This window comes from Amblyraja radiata, chromosome 15 (assembly GCF_010909765.2).
Source record: "Amblyraja radiata isolate CabotCenter1 chromosome 15, sAmbRad1.1.pri, whole genome shotgun sequence".
In the NCBI taxonomy this organism is placed as follows: Eukaryota; Metazoa; Chordata; class Chondrichthyes; order Rajiformes; family Rajidae; genus Amblyraja; species Amblyraja radiata.
In genome coordinates this window covers 11539807-11546372 of record NC_045970.1, presented here as the reverse complement: position 1 = coordinate 11546372, position 6566 = coordinate 11539807, and the positions used below count along the sequence as shown (strand labels likewise).

The 6566-nt window shown below is 41.3% G+C and overlaps 1 non-coding gene across 1 annotated transcript; it reads left to right on the top strand.

Annotated features, from left to right (window-relative positions):
• The first annotated feature begins 4582 nt into the window (after positions 1–4582).
• On the top strand, positions 4583–4655 carry trnak-uuu. The gene has a single exon. It is a non-coding gene; the product is annotated as a tRNA-Lys (tRNA).
• The last annotated feature ends 1911 nt before the right edge of the window (positions 4656–6566 follow it).

The following is a 6566-nucleotide window of genomic DNA, read 5'->3' as shown; positions in this document are numbered from 1 at the left end:
ATGCCCTGGCCCTCTTCTGCAATACCCAATATGAACTGAATAATATCAGAAAGAAGAGCATACAGCCGGTACTAGACCCAAAATTTGCAGGATTATGCAGAACGGAAACGACCACCGAAAAGACTTACCTGTTTGGAGGGGACCTACCAAAACAGGTAAAAGATTTGGACGAAGAATCCAAAGCCCTGGGAATCATAAAAGCAACCAAACGCCACAGCCAGAAGTACCACCCCTATGCACTCATGGGTCGCAAGGTCTACTCCGGGGAACAGTCGAGGGCAAGACCAATCCAACAGCGGTCTTTTTTTAGGACATTGTCCAGGCCGGTCCTCGTGGAAGATTCACCCATCTACAACAACACAAATCAAGACACCGGGGCCTCAACGTCCTCGGGGACAAGGGAAGAAATAAGACCACTGGTAACCATAAAGGTAGGTGGGTCTGGTCCCTTACTTATTAACGAAAGCATGGGTGTTGGTGGCAGATTACACTTTTTTCTGGATGCATGGTATAAGTTAACATCAGATACTTATATCCTAAGCAGTATCCAGGGATACACGATAGAGTTCTTACAACCACGTAATCCTCCAGTCCAGCATGGACCGAACAGAGTGTTCAGGCTTAAGGGCGATGAAAAAGCAAAAGCACATGCTGAACTGCAGAGACTCCATAAAATGGGGATAATTGAACAAACCCAACATGAACCTTTAGAATTTGTGTTCAACATTTTTATTAAACATAAGAAAGATGGTGGTTGCCGCATCATCATAGATTTGAGTAATTTGAATGTTTTTGTAAAATATATTCACTTCAAAATGGAAACCTTTGCTACTGCTAAACTATTAATCTCCAAAGGTTACTATATGGCAAGCATTGATTTAAAAGATGCTTACTATTCAGTACCCATAACAGGTGACCACAGACGTTATTTGAAATTTAATTGGATGGATCAACTCTGGCAATACAGAGCACTACCAAATGGTCCTAGGTTATTTACTAAATTATTAAAACCAGCCTTAGCTTTCCTACGGGAACATAAACACATTGTGATGGCTTATTTGGATGATATACTTATATTGGGCAAAATGGTAAAACAAGCAGAATTAACAATAACAGCCACCATACAATTATTTGAAAGCCTAGGATTCATTATCCATCCAATTAAATCTAAATTAAATCTAAATTGAAACCTTCAACAACAATGGATTTCATGGGATTTACCATTAACTCAGTTCTTATGTCAGTGACTTTGCCACAAGACAAAGCAATAGCCCTCGAGGAGGATTGCAGCAAAATCATTGACACAAGCAAACCATCCATTAGACAGGTGGTGAGAATGATTGGCAAGATAATAGCAGCTTTTCCAGCTGCACAATTCGGACCTTTATATTCTCAGAATTTACAAAGGGCAAAAATAACAGCTCTAAAAAAAACCAATGGAGGTCATTTTGATAGACCTATGGAACTACCAAAAGAAGCCATATTAGAACTACAATGGTGGAAAGAAAACATTAGGCATTGTTCCAATCCAATCATTATCAGCAATCCGTCTATCACACTACAAACGGATGCTAGTGCTCTCGGATGGGGTGCCACGGATTCCATCACCAGCTGTGGTGGGAGATGGAATGAACAGGAGTCATCATTACTACACACTTTGGGCATAAATTACTTAGAAATGTTGGGAGCTTTTCACGGCCTTAAGTCATATTGCTTAGGGTTATCTCACCAGCATGTAAGATTACAAATTGATAACACCACTGTGGTAGCATATATCAACCACATGGGTGGAAACAAATCGACATCATGTGACAATCTGGCAAACAACATCTGGCAATAGTGTATCCGCAGAGGAATTTGGATATCAGCTACCTACTTACCAGGTAGACAAAACTTAGTGGCAGACACCAGGTCACGCAGTTCAATGACAACATCGAATGGATGTTGGACAAAAAAGTATTTGCTGAAATTACAGCACGATACGGAACACCAGATGTCGATCTATTCGCATCCAGGCTTAACCACCGTGCCAAAATATGTATCATGGGAACCAGACCCTGGGGCAGCAGCTACAGATGCTGTTTCGCTGCATTGGGGGAAACTGTTCTTTTATGCATTCCCTCCCTTCTGCCTCATCAGTCGGGTACTAAGTAAGATAAGACAAGACTCTGCGTCTGGTATCTTAATAGTACCCGTTGGCATACCCAACCATGGTTCCCAGTGGTACAGGAGATGATATTAGAACCTCACATCACCATTCAACACAGACCGGATCTACTGGTAAATCCAGCAACTAGGACAGGTCATCCTTGTCATCGTCACATTAATGTTTTGGTTTGTAGAGTCTGAAAGCTCCTTTATTACACCTGGGTTTAACAACGAGAGCTATGAACATGATCGCTGGAGCCCAACAAAAATCAATACCTAGTATATATCAGAAAATGGCACAGGTATTGCAACCAGAACAACATTATCCACAGACCTACGAACATTCAACCGGTATTGGAATTTCTGGTAAATTTACACCATGACGAACGACTTATGTACAGTGCCATCAACTGTGCCAAAAGTGCCCTGTCTACCTACCTCTGGAGAGAAACGGAACGACAGCCTGTGGGGTCACACCCTTTGGTAACCAAGCTCATGAGGGGCATATTCAATGCTAACCCTCCTAAGGCCAGATATTCCCATATATGGGACGTTGGCATCGTTCTGAATCTACTAAGGAACTGGACTCCAGCTACTAGCCTGTCATTACAAACTTTGACCTTAAAAACGGTCATGCTGATGGCATTGGTCAGAGCACAAAGGGTGCACTCCCTACACAAATTGAGGCTGGATAACATGACCAGTTCGCGGGAAAAATTTACATTTTTACATCCAGGAACTGGTAAAACAGAACAGACAGGGGTCGGCAGGCCTAAAAGTGATTTTCAATAACTACCCTGCAGATGAGCGACTGTGTGTGGTAACACATCTAAAAGAATACATTAAACAAACCAAAACCGTCAGAGGCACAAAAAAGGCACTGCTCTTTAGCCACAGACAGCCTCATAACCGAATAACAAAACAGACCATTTCCAAATGGATAAAACAAGTACTTACTAAAGCAGGTATAGATACTAATTGTTTTAAATCTCACTCCACCAGGGCTGCAGCTACGTCGGCAGCATACAAGTTGGATGTTCCATTGGATCAGATCCTCAAGACGGCAGGATGGTCTTCAGAAGGAACTTTCTGTAAATTTTATAATAAACCAGTGGAGGAAACGAACTTTTTCAAAAACTATTTTAAGTTCCGTTATATAATTTGTCCCCATGAATATACGGGGTTTATGATTTCTTTTGTTAACAAATTTGTTTGTTGCATCTACATACCGTATGGATGTCGAATATATTTCTCCCCTATACCAAGGCAGATGTGTGTCATGGACTCGTCCACGGCAAGAATCACAGTGCTTTGAAATCTTCATGGAGTCCCTCACGTGACTCCGAAGTAAAATGGTAAGATTAAACGAGAACTTACCAGTTCGAAGTTTGATCTGTATTTTATCAGGAGTAACGTTGAGGGAATACATGCCCTCCGCTCCCACCCTGGATCATAAACTTGACTGGTATCTTTTTCTCTAATCTTACTATGTTTAAGTCATTACAGGTATCTGTGATTCACACCGCTGCTTTGAAGAATGACGCGCATGCGGATTAGCGGGTTCTTCATGTATTCCCTCAACGTTACTCCTCATAAAATAAAGATCAAACTTCGAACTGGTAAGTTCTCGTTTAATCTTACCATTAAACAAATATCTAATCTCATCACTGATAAATTATTCCATTCTTTTTATGTAATTCATATGATATCGATACGTTAGCGCAAGAATAACATTTATTGACCACTCCTGATTGCACTTGTACTAAAGTTGCCTTCTTGACTTGTAGTGTGTACAGTGAATGCACTCATAGTGCTTTTCGGCAGGATGCTCCAGGATACTACTCTAATCATATTTGCTATTGATATAGATCCTTAAACTGTTCACATTATTTTGTTAGTTTATCATAAACAATATCTTTTATTGTGTTATTATATTTTTCTTTTGGTACTAATATATTCAGCTAAGCAAGATAACGAGACAACGGGGGGGCATGGTGGCGCAGTGTTAGAGTTGCTGCCTTACAGCTCCAGGGGCCCTGGTTCGATCCTGACCACGGGTGCTGTCTGTACGGAGTTTGTACGTTCTCCCCGTGACCAGCGTGGGTTTTCTCTGAGATCTTTGGTTTCCTTCCACACTCCAAAGACGTACTGGTTTGTAAGTTAATTGGCTTGGTATAATTGTAAATTGTCCCGACTCCCTAGTGTGTGTGGGACATTGTTAAGGTGCAGGGATCGCTGGTTAGTGCAGTCTCGGTTGGCCGATGGGCCTGTTTCTGCACTGTATCTCTAAAACTAAACTAAACCAAACCAGAATTGTAAAGAGTACAGTCCGAATGTGGTCTTGCCAACATCTTGTACAGGGCAACATGATGTCCCAACTCTTTCACTCAATACCCTGACTGATGAAGGCAAGTGTGCCAAATGCCTTTTTAGGGCCCGGATAGCTCAGTCGGTAGAGCATCAGACTTTTAATCTGAGGGTCCAGGGTTCAAGTCCCTGTTCGGGCGTTCAGTTTAGAATGGAATGGAGGGTTATGGTATGAGTGCAGGCAGGTGGGACTAAGGGAAAAAAGTTGTTCGGTACGGACTTGTAGGGCCGAGATGGCCTGTTTCCGTGCTGTAATTGTTATATGGTTATATGGTTATAGTAGTTGCAGCAGTGATATCATATCAGTGCTTTAGATCAATTGAAACTATAATCTGTTGTCTTTGCATACTTCCAGCAGATATTAGCTAAGTATACACTAAATGCCTCATTAATATTTCAGACACATCACACACCATATTGGAACCAAATGCTAAACCTAAAACTTCATGCTGGGGAGTTGAATTTTACAATTGTTCTATTTTTGGATAAGGTGTCAACTCCAAGGCAAAATAAATGTCATGGTTGAGTGTGTGTCCGTGTTTTAATTATTATGATTTGTGATGAGCTATTTGTATTGTAAGTTATCATCTTCTAAGTATATTTTCCACCAAACACAATTTTCAATTCACATTATGTGATTCGTGGGAGTTGCAAACAAAACATCTCTTATTTGCCTTCCTCAATGGGAACCAAATATAAAAAGCCACAAAGAATAATAATGTACGGAAAAACAAAAAAGGAAAATAAAAAATACCAGGAATGGAGGATTAAATGCAAACAAAACACAAGGCACAGTTTCCTTTCTATTTACTGTTGATTTGAAGTCAAAGGGCATTGGCATGCGGATTGACCTGACTGAGAATTGGGTGCTGACCAAATTACTAAACCGCAAGTATAGTTTACATGTATTGAATAGTTACAGACGTTTAACAAATAAAATATCCTGTTTTTTTTTGCAATACAACAAACTAGGTGTCCTTTGTAAATCTCCATTATTTTTTAAGCAACGATCAGTGAATAGAATGTTTACATTTATTGATGCATTTGCATTTGTGAAAGCCTCAATACATTTAGATCATTTCCTTACGTAAGATATACAGAGAAGAAATATGAAAAGTATTGTCATCAATGAAGCAGAGTGGTACAGGATATTTCAAAAACCTTATAGTGCGAATAAGATATATTGGAAAATAAGTAACTTAAATTACTTGTGTTGGAAAAAAATTGCAGATGCTGGTTTAAATCGAAGGTAGACAAAATGCTGGAGTAACTCAGCGGAACAGGCAGCATATCTAGGGAGAAGGAATGTGTGACATTTCGCGTCGAGACCCTTCTTCAGACTGATGTCAGAGGAGTGGACGGGACAAAGATAGAATGTATTCGGAGACAGTAAGACTGGTGGGAGAACTGGGAAGGGGAGGGGATGGAGAGGGAGGGAAAGCAAGGGCTATTTGAAGTTAGAGGAGTCAATGTTCATACTGCTGGAGTGTAAGCTACCCAAGCAAAATATGAGGTGCTGTTCCTTGGCTGATGGGGTGGAAGGTGAGGCCAAGGGGGGCCCTGGTGAGAGCCTCATCTATAATGTAATGGGGGAAACCCCATTCCCTAAAGAATGAAGACATCTCCGACGACCTAGTATGGAAAACCTCATCCTGGGCGCAGATGCGGCGTAAACAGAGGAATTGGGAGTAGGGGATAGAGTCTTTACAGGAAGCAGGGTGGGATGAAGTGTAGTCTCGATAGCTATGGGAGTCAGTGGGTTTGTAATAAATGTCAGTCAATAGTCTGTCTCCTGCGATGGAGACAGTGAGACCAGAAATGGTAGGGAGATGTCGGAGATGGTCCAAGTGAATTTGAGTGCAGGATGGAAATTAGTGGTGAAATTGATGAAGTCAGTGAGTTATGCATGGGTGCAGGAGGTAGCACCGATGCAGTCATCAATGTAGCGGAAGTAGAGTTCGGGGATAGGGCCAGTGTAGCGCCTGGAACAGTGATTGTTCAACATACCCTACAAAGAGGCAGGCATAGCTGGAGCCCATGCGAATGCCCAT